The 22,227-nt window shown below is 43.7% G+C and overlaps 1 protein-coding gene across 2 annotated transcripts in view; it reads right to left on the reverse strand.

Moving 5' to 3' along the window:
* grm8a (glutamate receptor, metabotropic 8a) overlaps positions 1–22,227 on the reverse strand; it is a 175,001-nt gene that overhangs the window by 85,072 nt on the left and 67,702 nt on the right. The window lies entirely within an intron of this gene.

A 22,227-nucleotide genomic window follows, 5' to 3' on the forward strand; every position in this document is an offset into this window, starting at 1 on the left:
GCTGTCCAATCTTGCTGTGAGGGGCTGATATTGAAAGTGGAACTGACAGTGTTTAAAGTACTTTGCAGATATGAAGTAAACAGATAATCATAATGTATGGAAAATGTATCAAATTCAATTTTTATGCTTCGAATCCTGCATGAGGTTTTAAAACTGAGTTGTATTTGACTTCATGAGGTCGGGTAAGATATTGCTGGTGGAATATATTGATGTAGTATAGTTCAATGAATGATTCCTATAATTCTACAACACATTGCGTGGTCATAAAATAAAAATATGTTACATCGTTTTCTGCCTCCATACATTCAGGGTTATGAACTTTTTAGGTTAAAATGATTTAATGTTTTTGAACTAGTGAGGGCAGTGATGATCATGAATCAGCGATAACATTATAACACAAGCTTAAAACACAAGAGGCTAGATAGCGATAGAGCAGGCTATGTTTTTCTCTTCCCATATTGTTTATCAGTGTCTACAGCTATGGAGTAACCTCTATTCAGGTTGCCCTGAGCATAAATGTTAGAATGCAGGTGCATTTGCTTCCCTGCCTTGAAAGAAATGTGAATCATTTCATTAATTATTTACTGAACTTAACTTACAGTATCCACAATTAATGGGCAGCATTATATTATAATATGGACTGAGAGATTTTTTACTTAATCTAGCTAGCTAGTTGATGAAGAGAGCCTGGATTATACCTGACATGTTTATTGGATCAGAACTGGTATGTCCAAATATAGGACCACTCCCCTGATACTAATATAACTGAAGTAAAATATTTAGGGTAATTTTCTGGCTTTTGTTATTGCTTGTACAAACTGTGCAGGTTTCAAGATTGACAAGTATTTATTCATTTTTATACAAAATGTTTATACAATGCATCTGTCCAAACACTCCATATCCACACTCTAAATTGCAATAGAATCTTCACAAATGCATTACTCTACGTCGTTCAAATGCATTACTCTACGTGTGGTCATGTTCAAGTATGGAAACATGAACATGACCACACGTATATGACCGCTTGTCAGAAAATTTTACAAAGTGAGTCATGTTTTCACTGTGTGCATATTTCAACATCTAAAAAATATATATCTTCCATGTTATTAAAATGCTGTCACTTCCACTTCAAGAAAGTCATCCTAAAAAGCTGACTCAATATAACAAGGAAGGAGCAGCCTACTTCCAAAATCAGCACCTGTCTGCCCTCCCCCCTACCACAACAGCTGTCTGATGAGGCAAGCAAGAAAAGGAATTAATAACTCCATCAAACCAGGCCAAAAATGTCATGTACTGTACAGGGCCCGGTATGAGTGAAAACCATTAACAACATGTAACTCCATTACGCTTGAATTATAGTTTAGAATTCAGGGGGGAAAGACACATATACCCATGGAGATTATATTCTTACAGGTCCATCTGCTGTGTAGGGCATTTGGTGAAAAATCTCCCAGTTTTTTGAGGTTCTGGACCGGTTCCCACAGACATTGTCTGTGTACAGCGCACTCTAAATGGAGCCCCACCCATTACGAAATACTCACTGAAGAAGCTAGGTCGACCCATTCACCCTAAAGCAACGTACACGGCAACGTATTTCATTAAGACACACAACCTTTTCACACAATCTTGTTCGGCTCGTGTTGGACAAGTTCAGTCTGTAAAGGAGAGTCTGCCTCTATCATCAGAGATCACATTTGTTGTGGGAGATTGCAAAATATGACATTTCGATTCAAGGCAGGAGAAACGTATTGCTTTAGGCGATAAAACATGTCTACTTGCTTCTGTAACTGTCTAGCAAGCCAAGACAGCCTATAAAGCAGCTTTGTGAGGTTAGTTTAAAGATGCAGCTGACCTAGCTTCATCAAGTGGTTCAAGCTATTGCCTCCGGGGTGCGTTTACTGCTGCAGAGTGGGTTTGAACCCAGCTCTAAACTGAAGCGTTGAGTCAGCATTCACAAAATATGGGTATTATTCAGAAGTTTTACAGTAGTGTAAGTTACTACAAGGTGTTACATATCCCATGATGCCACAAGATTTGATAACTAGCTGTGAAAGCAAATGTGATGTTAGAACCATGCAACAGAACAGTGCTTAAATGTGATTTGAACGGGAACCTCGCATTGTCTGTGAAGAACCGAGGACCGGAAACTCTGACTTCAGTGCTTTCAAGGCAACAGGGAACTTGGGAGATAAGTAGCTCGGAATTGGAAAAAACTTCAGAACAATCCTTATACGCTGAATTCCAAGTGTAATTGTACAGTAAGTCTGTTATAGGTTGATTGTTACTACATTCATTCAAAAAGCTTTTGGATCCTTTCAGGCCTTATTTCGTCTCTTCTGTAGGGAATACAAAGACAGTGCTGCGAAACCGTGTGTGTTGCGTTGTCTGAAAAAAAAAACAAGCATTTTCCATTACTAAGCCCATATCAATGGTCAAGAATGGTGGTGGTAGTGTAATGCTTAGAGAATAGTTCACTCCCTCAGGACCTGGAAGACTTCCCACTCTTCAAGAAACCATGAATTATGCTCTGAATGAAATAATTCTAAAAGGAGAACGCCGGGCCATTCAACCGTGAGATGAAGCTGAATTGTACCTGTGTCATGCAGCAAGATAAGGATCCAAATACATAAGCAAATCTACATCAGCTGAAATATCAACCAGATAACCTTTTAGAATGGCCTTATCAATGTTCAGACCTAAACCCAATTTAGATGTGGTGTCACGACCTATAACGAGCGGTCCGCGGTTCAATGACTCATTGTCTTGAAACCACCATGGCAGAGTGGGCCAACACTCCTCTACAGCGATGTGAGTTACTAATCAACAACTAAAGCAAGCGAATGGTTGCAGTCACTGCAGTTGAAGCTGGCCCAAACAGTTATTAAGTGTAAGGGACAATACATTTTTTCACATGGAAGGCAATCAGTGTAAAATGTGTGCCCAGTTATTTATTGTCATTAATAATTGTACACAATGTTTTATATATTTTCATCTGTTTGGTTATTACACACTTGAAGCACCACACTTTTAAAGGCCAATTTCACCGTCTTTAAAATCATTTTCAAGCCTTGCTGATAAATTCAAACGTCTAAATGGGCCACGGTGAAAGCATCTTAAAGCATTCGTGTTCTTGTAAACTAAGGAAAAATCGTTAATTAAGGGCAAGGAAGGACACAGACTTCAGTTAGGTCAGAGAAATAACACAACGCGTGTGTTTCGCGCCCGCCTGCCTGCCTGCCACGTGCATGTGTGCGAGTGAGTAAATCGGTCAAGCCTAACCATGCCGTGGGTGGACACAGCAAGACTATTCCGCCCAGCATGGATGTTATTAACTCACAGACACATCTCCAGTTCTATCTGTCTCCCGCTGCCTCGTCCACACCGACGAATCTGCAGTCTGAATCATAACACGCTTACTCCATCTGCTCGTCCACAGACTCGCTTTCGCTTCCGCCCTCCCTCCCTCCCTCCCTCTTCCCTTCTCTATCTCACAAGCTTGCTATCTGGAAGACAAGAAAAAATGTCACCCGGGGACAAGGGGAGGTGGACGTGTCGGGCATGCTTTAGTGGATGCTGGGAGCGAGGCAGAGGGCCGTGGGGGACTATCACAGCCAAGGAATGGCGTGGGTCTCTTCATCGAAATTTCCCTTCTTTAAAATGGTTTGGTTTAAACTCCGACATTTCAGTGGCTGAAGTCTTCATCCGATGTTTTCTCTTCAGTTTGTGTTGATAAGAGATGGGTTAATATATTTGAGAGAAGAAAAAAAGTTGAGGACAAATCTGTCTAAAAAAATGTAAATGCTTTGTGGGAACGGAGTTTCCCTGGAAGAGCAGTAGGCGAAATGTTACCCCAGGCTGTAGTGGTGCACGTGCACCTGAGGCAGTAGCCTAAAGCAACAGACCTCCCTAGGCTACAATGTTAACCTTTTTCAGATGGACTTTCAACAAGAGGTTACATTTGATATAATCTTTATTCATTTATTGACCTTTACGTTTTAGCAGCTCACTCACGGTGAGCTATGTATCAATATATAACTCTACACTGTTACGTAGAACTTCCAGATCAGTTTGTGTGCTGAACTTAAAAAACACATCCGCGACAACAAGTATATTTAAAAGCACGGCAATGTGTGTCCACATTTGGATATCTCAGCATATCACAAGGTTATGTGCTACTGGTCATTTTGTATGTTGTCATTCTGAGACCAGGTTGCAACCAACGCAACGCCAGTGCATGCTGGGACTATGGTCTTGAGAGGAGAGGACATTGCATGAAGAAGGTGCTTCTGTGAACTGGTTTCTGCAGATAAATGAATACAACTATTACTTTCATGGAAGCCATCTTGGTCTTCTAATTCGTATCTCCTTGCAGACGAAGCAATGAATGCATTGTGAATTATTCCATATTGGTGAAAACTTTGCTACCTGAAACTGTTTACGGTTATATTGCGACTGTTTCTGGCATGGATTAGTTCATCTTCAGTCTTGCTAGAAATTGCTCAAGTCTTATGCTTATTCCTATAAAGTTAGTAGATACTAGTAAGCCTATTTAACACAATCCTCAATGGAGTAAAGCAACTGCTGAAACTTGTAATGCTGTGGCGTATGGAAGACCTACGTTCGAATCTATTGAGAACAATAACATTCATTATTTCTGGTAGATTCCACGATTCTCTCGTCTTTTCACTTCATTAAAAAGTTAGTTATCGTCACCTTTATCGATAGTTATTGTATGAATGTAATTCACGAATGAAAAGTACATTGTTAAAAAACACGTTCTCATGCCATGAAATGAAATAGCTTTGGCAGACTCGCTAGAAATTGCTCAATTGTTATGACTATTCCAGTAAGTTAGTAGATAACGGTAAGGCTTATTACAGGCAAATACGCTGTTAAAACGGCCAGTGGCAAATGCACTACATACTAATAAACGTTAGTCAGTTTAACTGTAGCAATGTCATTCATGAATGGCCAATTAACTATTAAAACGACCAATGGCAAAAGAGGATTTGTTCAGGATACAGACAAGATGCTATACTGACACTCAGCAACTGTACAGCGCCGTGGTCCAGTTGTTAATGACACAGCCTTTCATGTGGGTGACCTGGGTTCAAATCTTGATGTGGCCATATTTCTATTGCTTGCCTGGTTTCTTGTTTTTGTAACAATAGGTCCCATGTCATTGGTGACACAAACCAGTCCTCCCCCACTCCATTTGATCCGACATTTTACATGATTTATCTTCTCCACAGAAGGCCTAGGTCCAATAGTCACAACCTATTACAAACCGCTGGGAAACCTTAGGCTATTCACTGCTACATGAGACCCTTAGGGAGTGTTGGTCAGTGAGGAAGGAGATTGTTTTAAATCATGTTCTCCTTCTATGTCCCACATTTCCGAATGGCATCTGAGAGGGTCCTGACCCTATAAAGGGTTTTTCCAATTCAAATTGTCTCTCTCTCAGTCTCCCTCATCCATCCCATTCTCTCTCGCTCCATTTCACTCTTCCCTCCCTCTCTCACTGGATTTCTCTCTACCTCCTAGTCCCTCTTCCCTTTTTCTTCCTCTTTATATATTCCCTCCATACATCTCTATGTAATGTTCTCCCTCCGCATCATCCTCACCCCCCTCTCTCTCCCTCTGCATCACCCTCACCCCCCTCTCTCTCCCTCCGCATCACCCTCACCCCCCTCTCTCTCCCTCCGCATCACCCACACCCCCCTCTCTCTCCCTCCTCATCACCCACACCCCCCTCTCTCTCCCTCCGCATCACCCTCACCCCCCTCTCTCTCCCTCCGCATCACCCTCACCCCCCTCTCTCTCCCTCCGCATCACCCTCACCCCCCTCTCTCTCCCTCCGCATCACCCTCACCCCCCTCTCTCTCCCTCCGCATCACCCTCACCCCCCTCTCTCTCCCTCCGCATCACCCTCACCCCCCTCTCTCTCCCTCTGCATCACCCTCACCCCCCTCTCTCTCCCCCTGCATCACCCTCACCCCCTCTCTCCCCCTTTGCATCACCCTCACCCCCCTCTCTCTCCCTTTGCATCACCCTCACCCCCCTCTCTCCCCCTTTGCATCACCCTCACACCTCTCTTGTCCTCTTTATATCTCTTTCCCAGCCTCCTCTAAGCGTCACTGACAAAAAAAGACAGCAGACAAGTGATGACAGTGCCTTCGGGATCTAAACACCCCGACGTTAATAGGACCTAAATATAACTAAATATAAACATAATTCATCAACACCATCAGAACAGGGGGCAGGGTGGGGGAGGGACATCACTGAGGGACGAGTCATCACGTACACCGGTTTGAACTAGTCATCCTTCGGAGCAACGAGCACGACGGATCTTGTCATCCATCTCCTTCCCTCGCAGTCACAGCGCAACTCTGAGACACGTGGATCTGTGTACGTGTACGGACTAACTTCTAGTGTGCTGGTGTGAACACGTGAAGCACAAAAAGCGTGGTACAGAAGCAGGCGAGACACTGAGGAGAGGAGGCCAATTCAAGCTATTGAGATGGGGGGGGGCTATTCAGGGAGGTGCTGAGATTGTTACCCGGGGTTTGGCCGACTGCTCTAGACACTTCATCAACAGGCGGAGACATGAGAGTCGATACAGGGGCTTAATAACACACAGACAGACCTCAGACAGACAGTCCGTGCCTGAGATGAGAGACGATAGAGAGGCTTGTTAATCAGCTGACCCACTGTCGATGAGAGGGTCAGATACGGACAACTCTTCAGAGGCAAGCCTTCGAGGGTGGAAGATAACGTCGAGAAAGTGCCGCCATCCCAGTCGAGCGTAGGTTGTCCGGCTCCAGGTTTAATCCATTTCAGATCTGACGGTGGTGGACCGTGTTGAGGTGGGAAGGGGGGGGGGGTACCGCTTCAGGGACTCTGGCAGCAGAGTGGAGAGTAGAGCGACGGACCAATCAGATTGTTCATTTCTGTATTGCTTTGGCAACAGGGGCAGTCGTCCTTTGGTGCCAATAAAGCATTTATTGAATTGAATTGGATCGAGAGAAAAAGAAAAAGAGAGAGGGATGAGAGACGGAGAGGTTGCATCTAAAAACAAAAATCCAAGCATTGCCTTTGTTTGAGTGTTTCCCACAAATCTAAATCTAGTGGAGGCATGATGGAGCTGGCCATTTTCCTTTGATACAGTGAGGTGCACTTCGGGAGGAAGGATAGATATTTGGGATCCTAGCCAGAGACTGCTGCTGTCCTGTTTCCTTCTTCCTGATCTGTGTTGAGCTGAAAGTCCTCTGTGAGCCAGATGCACTGTGGGCCATCAGAGTCCTCCAAGCCAAGGTCCTCCACCTGCCCCTTTCAGAGCACTAACACACACACACACACACACACACACACAATAAAACCCTCACACACCCACACATCTCTATGTGCCAGGGTTGCTTCAACACACAAACAAGCGCATATCAAACACACAAGTCAGTGCCCCACTGGACCGTGGATCAAGGGCTCAGTCAAAGCTGGTGTTTGATGGTGACTGGGTATGTGTTTGTGTGTGTGTGTGTCGGAAAGAAGAAGGGGAGGGCGTGGAGTGCTAAGCTGGGAGTCAGAAGAGATGCCGGCGAGGGGAATGGGGGGTAGGCAGTTGGGTTTTTAACTGAATAGATGTTCTATAACATTGATGCATGCAGAGTAGGGACGGAACGGTATGACTAACCAAAGATACGGTACGCATTGCGGTTTCAGGGTCACGGTTCGATACTGCGCAAAAATCTATTGTCAGCAGTTACTGAATATCAGTTTTTAGTTTATTTAGCAAAAGAGGCAACACCATTTCGGGAAGAACATAATATGGCTGATGAGAGCACATACTAAAATAAAGAGGAACATAGCACAAATTGTTTGTTTGTCAAATATATAGTCTGGCTACACAAGATAAGTCAACTTTTAAGCCTATATTCTATCTGGTATTTCCAAACCCATTCCACAGGATGACCTCCCTCCAACAGAGAAACTTCCAAACCGGGGTCTGTGGGCCCCTGGAGGGTCTACAAACATTCTTTAAGGGCTACTAAATGGTTGCTCAGTCATATGCTACCAGTGACTGGAGACATCAAAGAACATAAAGTAGCTAGTTCATGTCTCTGGATGACAGAGCCCTGTGAAGTGTATTTTAGCAGCATTATGCGTGAACATAGGGAGAGAAGGATTTACCGTAAGCATGGCTTTAAGCACATGTGTACGTGTATGGATGTAAAATGATTGTGTGTGTGTGTGTGTGTGTGTGTTCACACGCGGATTCTTGTAATTACATTACTAACAGCACAGTGCGACCCTGGATCAAACGAAGGTTTGAATTAATTGAGGTGGCTCTTCAATCAAACATTTTCCACTCCTTAAAAGCTTTCCTCCCACACTAAGGTCACAGGGTAAAATAGTACATGCAGAAATAGAGTCTTGTATTGGAGAGGAAAGAGTCAAGAAAGCCGTTACGGGTTCATGTTATATTCATCACTAACCTTTTTTTTTTATTCCCATCGCCACCTTTGTCAGCTAAATTCTTAATGTTCTGTTCCAGATTCAAGGGTAAATCTGTACAAAGTACAGCTGCAAAATTCTGGAAACATTCAATACATCCCCAGCTTTTCATGAAAAATTGTTTAAAAGAAGCGAAAAATGTAATCAGAATTTCTCTAAAAACTAAGAAAACCTAGGAATTGATTAAAATATTCTGGAATTTTTCGACCCAAGTTTTACGGCTTGCCATCCAAATCCAACAGCACCCTCATTATCTACAACAGCAATAATGTCAACACCTGCATTCTAAATGGCATCCTATTGTCTTGAAGGGCACTATTTTGGTAATTCTGAATAAGGAAATTCTGTAATTTTGGATTTGCCCCAAACAATTTTTTACACAGTGAGGTCAGTAACGGTATAATGTAATGTAATGGTAAAATATGCAGGGAATATTTAGCAAAAGCTATTGGTGTAAAAAAAGAAAAAGTGAATGTGAGACACGATGGAGTCATGTGATGAAGCAATGACGTATGGGAGCAAGCATTCACACATTTCTTTCCATAGCTACACAGTATCCTATACTCTCCATCAACCCTCCCTCAATTTCCACTTGGGACAAGATGAGATTTGCCAGCCTATCTCACTTGCAATTCTCACTTCTGGGTCTCACCCTCTGTTCCTACTTTTAGCTACGGAGGTGTGGAACCATTTCTCTCCTCTTCATCACTCGGAGCAAAGCATGTCCCAAGAGCAGGGGAGGGAATACTTTTTGGTTCAGGGGCCACATCAGGATTTTTAAATAAAATGGAGGGCCACATCTGTTGTGTAATTTGTAAATCATAAATGATTTGCAGGCCAGAAAAGGGCAATAATTAAAACTTTGGGCAGCTCAGCCGGAATGTATTGGCTAGGGCTAGGCCTGCAGAATCTGGACAAATGCTATCTGCCATTCAATTGTATTAAAGCAGCATTTAGCAATGATGGTAGCATCAATAGTTCACACTTTTTCAACTGACTGTCATTAGCAACTGGACCCTCGCTGTCACATCCTTTGTGTTCATAACTGATGTGATTTTTGGTGTTGGCACAGGTGTATAACCATAGCTTGGTTGGTGGGCCATTTAGACGTTCGACAGAGAAGTTAGTCTGTAATCCTAGTCATCACTCATTGCTCTCCAAGTGCTTAATATTAGTTTTCCTCTCCACTAAAATTTATTCAATTTTTCTACATAATTTAACAAACACCGCTACTTCTGTAATTATCTAGGCTACAATTTGCTTTTGAAGTAGGTTATCTGAGAAGAAGCACACGACATTATTGGATTTGCAGAAATATTGAAGGGTGATGAACAAAACTGTTTAAACTTAAACTGAATTACAAATGGTACATCAAAATGTCATTGTGGTGTGTGACGACTGCGCCATCTGCTGCCTCTTACCCCATTTTGGGCAGGCTTCAGCGTTCGACGTCACCAGCCTTCTGACACCACCATCCTGTTCATCATATCATCCTGCACACACCCGATTCTCATTTAGTCATCATTCTCAGTTTTATATATATATATTTGTTCCCTCTGCTCCCCTTGTCTTTGTGTGTGTTTGTCTCCTCTGGAGCAACGTCAGGCTTCCGTTCTTTATTATTTTCTATGCAACCTTTACTGTTGGGTAGAGATATTTACCTCTTGCCTGTGAGGTTTCTATTAAAAACTCCAAATTACTCCTCTGTTTTGGCTCCTCATTCTTTATGCCTGACAGAATTATACACCGTACCATGGAGCCGAAAGGAGCTGAAGGAGCGCCTGGTGTTGTGGAACAAGTGAAGGAACATTCGGCCATACTGGCCAGTTTAGTCACCACTATGGACAGTGTTCTCAAGGTGGTGCAGCGCCTAGAATTGAGCCAGCAGAACTCTGCAACACCGGTCGTGAACTCAGCCACCACCCAGGCTGCACTTCCCACAACTGGAGGGATACATATCCCTCTCCCCTGGGATTATGATGGGACGGCGGCTTGCTGCCAGGGTTTCTTACTTCAAGTTGACCTCATGTTCCAGTCCATCCATCCTGCACTGACAGACAGCCAGAAGATCACATCACTTATCTCCTGCCTCTCCGAGAAAGCCCTGGAATGGGCCATCGCCATGTGGAACCTCGAGGTATTCGATCATCTACCATATGGAAGAGAGGCGGGTGAACGACTATACCATCTACGGCAGGGGACGCGGTCGGCGCAGGATTTCGCATTGGAATTCTGAACCCTGACAGCGGGGTCTGGGTGGTAGACCACTGTGATAGACCACTACCACTGCAGTCTTCGGGAGGATGTCCGGAGAGAGCTAGCATGGGAGCCACCCTCTCATTCTACCAACGAGTGGCGTCGGCGATTCGTCTCGACTACCTGCTGGCTGACCAAGGATGTCCGGGAAAGGGTCCGTCTTGCCAGCACAAAGTTCCCCTCGCTATGATCACCAACGGTACAAACACTGACCTTCCACATTATAGAATCCCCCACAGTCCCTGTAATGTTAGGATTACGGTGGTTAGCTGTCCACGAAAGTGTCAAGGTAGGTGTTTGGGTGTTTCTGTCGAGTCGACCACGGAGCAAAGTCCAGACAGTGTCCCCATCGTGCCAATCCCCCCCGAATACATGGATTTGGTGGTGTTTTCCAAGGCCAAGGCCACTGCCTTGCCTCCTCATAGGCCGGGGATTGTGCCATAAACCTCACTGAGGGAACCCCACTCCCTAAGGGTCACGTGTATCCCCTATCACAAGCCGAAATGGCAGCGATGATCGATTACGTCGATGAAGCTTTGCATCAGGGGTACATTTGGCCCTCCAAGTCATCGGCCTCCTTCGAGTTTCTTTTTTGTGAAAGAGAAAAACGGTGGTTTACGCCCATGCATCGCTTATAAGGCACTGAATAAAATCACCATTCCGTTCAGCTACCCTCTCCCTCTAATCTCAGCGGAGGTAGAGAAGATGCACGGGGCTCGCTTTTTCACAAAATTGGATCTCAGGAGTGCTTAAAACCTGATACGCATCCAGGAGGGGGACCAGTGGAAGACAGGAGGGGGTACTACCACAAGCCACTATGAATACTTAGTGAAGCTGTACGGGTTAATGAATGCTCCATCACTCTTTCAATCCTTCATCAACGACGTGTTTAGGGACATATTGAGTTGTGGTGGTGTATATTGATGATTTTTTATACACCCCGTCACCCACGCTGAGCGTGTCTCGTTGGTGCGTAAAGTGCTTGTGAGACTGTTGGAGCATGACCTGTATGTCAAAGCCGAGAAGTGTCTGTTCCTCCAGTCGACCGTGTCCTTTCTTGGGTACCGATCTTCCAGCGGAAGGGTGGCTATGGGGGAACCGCGCATTGATGCCGTGCGTAATTGGCCAACTCCAACCACAGTAAAGGGAGTGCAATGATTTTTAGGCTTCACAATTACTACAGGAGGTTTATCCAGGGCTTAAGCCAGGCCGCTGCTTCGATCACCACTCTCTTAAAGGGTTGAGTTGTCTCGGTTGCGGGGGACTGCGGAGGCGGAAAGGGCCTTTGGAGTGGAGGAGTGGCCAGTGGATGATGCCGCCATACTACCGGGCACCTACATCGTGGCGCCGGTGATGTGGGAACTGGACGCGGACATCGCCCTCTGTGTTCTACTGCCCTGAAGGTTGCACATACATGCCGTCGACTATCCGTGACCGGCTCATCTACTGGGCTCACACATCTCCCTCCTCCGGTCATGCTGGTATCGGACCAACGGTGCACGCCCTGACAAGTAAGTACAGGTGGACGGCCTTATTTAAGGACATGGGGGTGTACGTCTCTTCCTGTTCGATGGGCACCCCGACACTTACAGAGGGGTTAGGTACACACCTTGCCCATCCCACAATGACTAAGGGCTCACCATTGTATTGGCCACCCCCCCCCCCCGGACTCCCCCCCAGGGTAATGCCATTATAATGGTTGTTGTGGACAGGTTTTCCAAGTCCTGCCACCTCTTGCCTCTGCCTGGTCTCCCTACTGCCCTGCAGGCCGCTGTGGCTCTATTCACTCAAATCTTCCGGCATCACGGGGTGCCCATAGACATTGTGTCTGATCGGGGCCCCCAGTTCTTCTCTAGGGTTTGGAATGTGTTTATGGGGCACCTGGGGGCCTCGGGTTACCATCCCCAGTCTAATGGGCAAATCAAGCATGTCAACCAGGAAGTGGACAGGTTCCTTCAGTCATATTGCCAGAACCGGCCGGGGTAGTGGGCAGAGTTCCTGCCTTGGGCACAAGGTAGGTCCCATTGGGACCTCGTCAAAGATGGCATAAATAGGCACACACTTTCACCTCTCTTCTTCTACCTCTTATGCTAATAAAATGATATCCAGGGCACTAAACAATAAAAAGGTGTCCATTCCCTGTGTCGCTTACAGTATATACACAATAAAGTTAGAATATGAATGTGTCAAAAAAAATACTTTTAATGTTTTTATTTTTCTTACAAACCCAGTCTCAATGCAACACATATTCCTGTCTCTCCACCGCATAAAGAACACTTTCCAAAGTGAAAGATGGGAAGCTAAGGGATAACATACATTTTTAACTCCAAGATTTTATGCTATTTGGTGGTGGGAGGAAATAAATGACTTGTCAGGTTCTGAATTGAGAAGGGCGGCTCGGCTTCATTTGGCTTCTTGAGAGTAGATTAGAGAAATGCAAGATTGTGATAAATTTTTACAAGAGTCCTCCTCTCACGCCAACTGAGAGGCAGTTGAAGCTGTTAGGTCAGACAGGGTGCTTTAGAAAAGGCCCAATGCCTGCTTCCAATTGTCAATTATCACCACACGCAACTGCATAACTGGGTTGTTCTGAACTCGGCAGGCACTGCTGGGCATTTGTATGTAAATTTGAAATCTGCAAAGTTTTATAATTCAAAACTACCTTTTGTTTCTCCTGTACCCCGTTCAAGCAGATTTTGTTTCTAAAGACTATCAGGGTCATTGTATGAAATGGATGCCCTTTTCCTTTAAAAAAGTTTTAATTTTTCTAAATATTTTTCACATGGGCTTTTAGGTATTTTGTGGGACATTAACTGAATCGAAAAGGTATCATTAGTGACACAATGACATACCCAATGTCAACACTATTACCTAACTAAATTAAATATTTTTTATATGTTTAACATTTTATTGACTATGAAATGCTCTTTTGTGCATAAAGGCTATTGTGAAACCACGAAAAGTGAAGAAAATAGTTTGAACTGAAAAGGAATTACAATTTAAAATATAAAGCACTTGTAGTTTACAAAAAACATACATTAAATAACTGTGTATTTTCAGATTTCAAAGGAAATTACTTTCCTTCAACGTTTTTACATTATGTTTTTTAGGTCATTTGCCAATTCTACTTATTTTTGTCCAGAAATTGTATCAGTAACAGGGTGGACACTTTGGTAACAGGGACGACAATAGTAACAGGGTTAGTGGGCAGCACATCAATCAAATGTATTTCATAAAGCCCTTTTTACATCAGCAGTTTTCATGAAACACCCAGCCTGAAACCCAGAAGAGCATGCAACAACAGGGTTGAAGCAGAGTGGCTACGAAAAAACTTCCTAATAGGGTTGAAACCTATAGAGGAACCAGGCTGTGCCGGGTGTTCATTTTAAGTAATAAAATGTAAAAATTAATATGCATGTGAACATAATCCAAGTCAGCAGAATTACCAGATGGACAAGGACTATCGGGGGGGGGGGGTTCAGCAGAGTGGCAGCCAAAATTGTCAGGTATCGTCAGCTACTTGATCTGCAACACAACCAAAAGGACATGAGTCATTTGGGACTGGTAGTCCGGAGGTGTGGTCCAAGGGCTCATATCCTCCTTTAGCAGGACACAAGGAAACTTTAGAGACTGCATTCCTTAGATGTACAAAGGATTTACAAAGGAGAAGGAAAACTGACTATTCCCCATCGGCATAACTATATAGCAGTGTAAAACCTTAGGGTTGAGACAGGGGGGTCCAGTGACACTATGGCCCTATTTGAGGGTAAACCTGGACAGGGCCCAAAAGGCAGGAAGTCACTCTATCCACTTTGCCAAGCATCAACCAGTTGTTGTAGGGTATTTTTCATTAAGATTATGCCATGAAATAGTTTCACTAGTTTTAAATCAGACCCAGACCTGTTAAGAGCCAGAACAGCATAATCCCGTTAAACTGAGCTGACAAAAGGATGAAAAAAATATGTTTTTTTTGTCAACTTCAAAACCAGAATATTCATTTAGCAAAGACTATATATACAACGATCAGCCATAAAATTATGACCACTGACAAGTGTAATGAATAACACTGATAATCTCGTTTTCATGGCACCTGTCAGTGGGTGGGATATATTAGGCAGTAAGTGAACATGCTGTTAGAAGCAGGAAAATGGGCACGCGTAAGGATCTGAGCGGCTTTGAGGGTCAAATTGTGATGTCTAGAAGACTGGGTCAGAGAATCTCCAAAACTGCAGCCCATTTGGGGTGTATCAAAAGTGGTCCAAGGAAGGAAAAGCGGTGAACCGACGACAGGATCAAGGGCAGCAAAGGCTCATTGATGCACGTGGGGAGCAAAGGCTGGCCCGTGTGGTCCAATCCAACAGACGAGCTACTGTAGCTCAGATTGCTGAAAAAGTTAATGCTGGTATTAATAGAAAAGGTGTCAGAACACAGTGCATCACAGTTTGTTGTGTATGGTTTGCGTAGCTGCAGACCAGTCAGGGTGCCCATGCTGACCTCTGTACCACTGCCGAAAGCGCCTACAATGGGAACATTGGCCTCTTTCAGCAGGATATTGTGCCCTGCCACAATGCATAAATGGTTCAGGAATGGTTTGAGGAACACAACAACAAGTGTTGACTTGTTGTCCTGACTGTCTGCAATCCAGTTAAACATCTGTGGGATGTGCAGTACAAACAAGTAGAATCCGTGGAGGCCCCACCTCACAACTTACAAGACGTAAAGGATCTGCTGCTAACGTCTTGGTGCCAGATACCACAGCACACCTTCAGAGGTCTAGTGGAGTCCATGCCTCGATGGGTCAGGGCTGTTTTGGCGGCAAAAGGGGGAACTACACAATATTAGGCAGTTGGTCATAATGTTATGGCTGATCGGTGTAAGTAAATAACATACAGACGGGTGACAAATGAAAGTAAAAAAACCAAAGTGTCTCAGTAAAATGTTGGACCAACAGGTGCCATCAGAACAGCTTCAATGCTCCTTGGCATATATTCTACGAGTCTCTGAAAGTCTATTGGAGGTATGGAACAACATTCTTCCAAAAGAGATTCCCTCATTTGGTGTTTTAATTATGGTGTTAAAGAGTGCTGCCACAATCTCCCATATAGTTGTTCAATTAGGTTGAGATCTGGTGACTACAGAGGCAGTAGCGTATGAGTCAAATATGGACACAGACTGCAAACTAGAGTAGCTACACAAAGCTTTATAGGCTACCGCAAAGGGAATCTGAAAGCTGTTCGTTAGAAGAGTCCAGTGTTTTAGCCAATGTGAAGGTGCTTATTGTATTTCTTGGCAGCGAATACATAATGTCAGATTTTTTAATTAATTCAATCTCAAATCTAATCCAAAAGCATTTTAGAAGCATTGCCTCTATAGCTAATACTTAGCACTCATTCATTATTTATCGCGCAGTCTTCTAATCTCCCGACTCCATTTAAAGCAAATACATTTACTTTTACAGTTACAGTCTCAGGTTGCGTGATCCTCATAATGTTATGTGGAAAATATAAATCACTGCACAAATGCGACCAGTTATTTTTGTATTTTCTTTAACTAACAAATGCGAGTGAACTGCTGGCATAAAAGCCCCCTGAATATCCACCTTCTGTCCACTAACGTCAGCCTGAAACAATGACCTAACTTATAGCCAACAAGTAGACGTAAAAACTATTAGCTCACGTGTCAGCCAGAAATACAAGTTAGCATTTTAAGCATATGCAAACATTTCTCACACACGGAAGTGTTAACCTACAGTCGACAGTCGGCAGACTTAGCCTCACAACAATCAGGAGGGGCAGACTTAGCTACGTCAAATAATTATGTATTTATCTTCATGTCTGTTGACACAAACTTTGTACATCTCTGTGTACAACCTCTCCTTCTATCCCATGATCATTAAACACTGTATAACAGTAACATTTTCATAAATAATCTTAAGTGCACATTGCCTGATGTAACTAACTGTGGTTTTCATTAAATTGTAATATTATTGCAGATTATAGGTATGCATGTCAACCCTTAAAATCACGTAATTTTTTAATGACCGTTTGAAGCTGGAAAGGGGGCAGGTCAAAATGCATATCGATAATTGTTAATTAACTGTAATAAATTAACTGTTTTAGACTAGGCCTGAAATTGCTTTATACTGTTCATCGTTGCCACATATAGAAGAAGACCTAGGTCAGCATGCCCTGTTCTTAAAAGCGATTAGGGCCACAACCATATCTTATCAATGACCCTGTTTAGTTGGCTCAAAGGTAAAACTGCCTGTGTCTCCTCTGTATTCTTCCTTTTGTGTAGGACACTAGGGGTAGCTCAGATCAGGAGGTCTGGTAACTATGACCTAGAACTATGGTTGCCATGGCAGTATAGGGTTCTATCTTGTTTTCCTATTAGTATGATGACTTGTTTTGTATGTATCTCATAGCATTAGAGATAATATTCTGCCAGCTGACAAGAAGGAATATAAAGAGCTAGAAGCCATAATATGTAATCAGAACAATTGTTATGACACTACTCTTTTGGTCTCTGTACTTATACTCTGTTTTGTGAAAGCAATTGTTCCCGTGGATCCACGTAATTAAACTTGAAATAATAAATTACAAAATTCCACAATTTGGCACCCCAGATGGGACTTCAATATCTTCACGTCAACAATGTTTTATTTTCGACTCTCTCCAGCTGACTGAACTGGCGGCATCATAAATAGGTAAGCGAAACCTACTTGACAAAATTCGCAACAGTTCATATCAGTCTGTTTTGAGAGTTGAATTGTTTGCACCAGAGCCGGGAGTGATGAAGTCCGATTTATTACATGTGAAATAACAGTTGATTGTTGATGGTACTTGTTTTTCATTGTCATAATGCTGTGCATAATGCTGTGATTATTATTGTCATAAATGTTTGTACTAAGTGTAAAAAAATAATAGAAAAATCCTTAGTTGATTGGATGATATATATAGATCCTTCAAACAGAGTTTATTGGACTATATATACACTCACCTAAAGGATTATTAGGAACACCATACTAATACTGTGTTTGACCCCCTTTCGCCTTCAGAACTGCCTTAATTCTACATGGCATTGATTCAACAAGGTGCTGAAAGCATTCTTTAGAAATGTTGGCCCATATTGATAGGATAGCATCTTGCAGTTGATGGAGATTTGTGGGATGCACATCCAGGGCACGAAGCTCCCGTTCCACCACATCCCAAAGCTCTATTGGGTTGAGATCTGGTGACTGTGGGGGCCATTTCAGTACAGTGAACTCATTGCCATGTTCATGGTTATAACGAGTGGTTATTTCAGTCAAAGTTGCTCTTCTATCAGCTTGAATCAGTCGGCCCATTCTCCTGTGACCTCTAGCATCAACAAGGCATTTTTGCCCACAGGACTGCCGCATACTGGATGTTTTTCCCTTTTCACACCATTCTTTGTAAACCCTAGAAATGGTTGTGCGTGAAAATCCCAGTAACTGAGCAGATTGTGAAATACTCAGACCGGCCGTCTGGCACCAACAACCATGCCACGTTCAAAATTGCTTAAATCACCTTTCTTTCCCATTCTGACATTCAGTTTGGAGTTCAGGAGATTGTCTTGACCAGGACCACACCCCTAAATGCATTGAAGCAACTGCCATGTGATTGGTTGATTAGATAATTGCATTAATGAGAAATTGAACAGGTGTTCCTAATAATCCTTTAGGTGAGTGTATAATGGGAAACAAACACATGTAATGACATCTGAAGTTATACATACTTAACTCAAACATAGTTCATATTAGGATGCCCGTTTTGTAGAATGACCCATCATTTCATCTCCATGTTAAACCATGTCACATGTTGGTGAGAGTGTCTACAACGTCACTGAAATTGAAATAGCATCAGTGGTGTGTCATTCAAATAGCATCAGTGGTGTGTCATTCAAATAGCATCAGTGGTGTGTCATTCAAATAGCATCAGTGGTGTGTCATTTAAATAGCATCAGTGGTGGGTCGGCGCTCTCCATCTAGCGTCCACCACCCATCTGTGATCTGTGGTCTGTGTGACAAAAGCCGGCGACGCTCAGCGTGGTGCAGATAAATGACTTGGAAGTGGGATCCACCTCCTGCTTGAGCACCTCTGCGTGAGCATGCGCCCCCACGAAGCAGCCCTTCTGAGGAGACTCTGAACTGAAGGATGTTTAGGGACTAACAGGCGTGTGCACTCGCTCAGCTAGATATTAACACTCCAACTCTTCTTTTCAAAGCCAATGGAAAGGGTGTCAGTGTGTTCAATTAGTGGGGAGAAGGCATCACTGGGGACATGAAGCTAAGCTGTCTGTCACCGCATTGGTTAATAACACCCCCCCCCCCCCCCCGCCAACGGAATTGCTGTCTGACAGGATGCCTCATCATCCTCTTCCAACTCATCAGCGTCGAACACTTCAGCACAACAAAAGCTGGTGTCTTAAGACCTCGTTTAGGCTATTGGACAGCGAGAGAATTGGGGAGAGATGTGTGGCGGGTTAATGAGAGAGAGAGACAGATGTTGGGGGAGGGAAAAAGCAGGGGAGACAGACAGGGAGAACAGAGAGAGGGAGGTGGGAGAGAGAGAGGAGCGAGAGTGCCTGGACAGTGGGGGCAAGGCAACACAGGAGGTGGGAAAGAGGAGATTGAGAGATAAAACAACTTTCCCTTTTCTCAGGGTTGGAGTCAGGCACCAACTGTTGTACCGGAGACACAATAAAATCGCTATGCCAACAGAGATGTTGTTCTGGTCCATTCAGAACTAGCTAGACCAGGATGCAGAACCATCCATTGGGGTGTTTGTGTGTGTTTGTGTGTGTGTGCGTGCGTGCGTGCGAGGGATCAGTATGTGTTTATGTGTGGGAGCCCAAAGTCCCAAAAGATAATAAAGCTTACCAAATCAGTCTAAACTAGGTATTTTAGCAGATTCCCACAAAAAATCTATTTCTGGCTTAGGGTCATACATTACCAATTAGTTTTAGGCATGTGGGGTAGGTCAGGGTAATGGCTAGCTAGAAACAATTTCTTAGTTTGGGTTTGCTCTCAGTGTTCACTCAATGATATCTTTGTTTTTTGCATGCGTGTGTATGTGTAGCAGTTGGCTAATTATTAGCAGCTTGTTGTCTTCCTGGTCACAGACATCGACTTGCCAACCTGCCATGTAGAGACAGATTTGTCTCTGTGAGCAACTGGTCGGGTCTGAATTAGACAAAAAAGCAACATTCTCTGACCAGACCATGCATGTAGAGTCAAAGAGATATTTAAAGGTATATGAGTATATTAAATTATATATTAACACTTAAAAAGGTTTTGTCTACAGTTTTCAGTTCATTAACCATGATGTGTTCATACAAAATAGATGACTAGATTAAAAACAAATCAGAATCAAAGTTGTTTTTATCACAAACAACCAATCAAAAATGAATCCCCCCCCAGTTGTTCAAAAGGTATCAAAATATTTTAATTCCTGATTCAATCCATCAGCCCAATAAGAGCAAAGTAAACATAGAAGCGGCTTAAATAAAAGTTGACCTTTTCACAGGGGGCAGTTGGTCACATTCTGTATGATTTCAAGTTTGTTTTGAATGTAAGAATTTCAAGGGTGCCATTATATTTCTGTAATTATGTTTGTTTGTGTATCTGCAATTATAATCCATCCACCCACACAAAACTATGTTCATAAACTAAAATCAAATAGCATTATACTCCAGATTTTGCTAGACCAGCTAACACCATTGCATGGACAAAAGCTTGAGGGCACCTGTTTGTTTAACAGCTTTCAAATTAATTGGCATTAATATGAAGTTGGTCCCCAATTTGCTTCTCTAACAGCCTCTTGGAACACTTGCCACTAGATATTGGAACATTATTGCAGGGATTTTCTTACATTCAGCAATCTTTACTGACTTTTTCAACCTGTCACTGGCCCAGGTGGTTGTCCCTACGTGCTTCAAGACCGTAACCATTTTGCCAGTGCCGAAGCAGTTGACTGCATCTAGCCTGAATGACTTCTGACTTGTCACACTCACCCCCACAATCATGAAATGCTTGAAAAGACTAGTCCTGGCCCACCTTAAGTCCTGCCTCCCCCGAAGACTCGATCCCAGCCCCCAGTCTGTCAGGTTAGACAACTTTACCACCTCCACCCTGATCATGAACACTGGTGTTCCACAAGGCAGTGTGTTGAGCCCCCTCCTGTACTCCCTCTTCACCCACAACTGTGTTCCTGTACACAGTTCCAACACTATCGTCAAGTTCGCAGACAACATCATGGTGGTAGGCCTGATCAGTGACAATGCCGAGTCAGCCTACAGGGAGGAAGTTGAGCACCTGACGGCAAGGAGTTCAATGTGGATTACAGAAAGTCTAAAGGCTGCAGTCACGCCCTAGTTCTCATGGCAATGAGGTGGAGCGTCATATCCCTGGGTGTCCACATCTCTAAGGACCTCTCCTGGACCCTCAACATCTCAGCCTTAGTCAAAAAGGCGCAGCAACCTTTTTGAGGAGGCTGAAGAAAGCCCACCTGTCCTCCAAGATCCTTGTGAACTTTTACCGCGGCACAATCGAGAGCATTGTCCAACTGCGCCATAGTGTGGTTTAGTGGCTGTTTCGTAGCCGATTGGAAGGCCCTGCAACGGGTGGTGAAAACCACCCAGCACATCACTGGTGCCCAGCTTCCTGTAATTGCAGACCTCCAACACAAGTGATGTATGCACAGGGTGCGCGGCATCATTAGGGACCCTTCACATACATGCCACAAACTGTTTGCTCAACAACCATCAGGAAGGCGGTACAGGTCACTTCGCTGTAGTGTTAAGATTCCTTCCCTGGAACTAAGGGGTCTAGCCCAAACTACTAAAAACATTTCTATTCCTCCCCGACCACACCTTACAGTTGGCACTATGCATTCTGCCAGGTAGTGTTCTACTGGCGCCCGCAATACCCATATTCATCCACCGCAATGAGCCAGTTGGTGAAGCGTGGTTCATCACTCCAGATAACAGGTTTTCATTGCTCCACAGTCCAACGACCCCTCCAGCTGACGCTTGGCATTGTTCATGATGATCTTAGGCTTGTGTGCAACTGTTTGGACATTGGAAACCCATTCCAACTCTCCAAAAACAGTTACTGCGCTGATGTTACTTCCAGAGGTATTCAGTTTCTAAATTAACAGTCAGTGGACAGACAGTGGACAGACAAGTTGACGCACAACACACATGCTGGTCCTGTTCTGTGAGCTTGTATGACCTTCCACTTCACATCTGAACTTTTATTTTCTTCTACAAGTCTCCACTTAAATATAACAGCACTTAAAGTTGACTAGGACAGCTTAGGCAAGGCAGATGTTTTATGGAAAGGTGGCATCCTGTGGGTGTGGCTGAATTATCTATCTCCACTAATCTGAAGGGTTGATCAAATGCCTATGGCCATGTAGCGACTATTGAAAATGTATGTAT

The sequence above is a fragment of the Esox lucius genome, chromosome 23, assembly GCF_011004845.1.
Source record: "Esox lucius isolate fEsoLuc1 chromosome 23, fEsoLuc1.pri, whole genome shotgun sequence".
NCBI classification, from domain to species: Eukaryota; Metazoa; Chordata; class Actinopteri; order Esociformes; family Esocidae; genus Esox; species Esox lucius.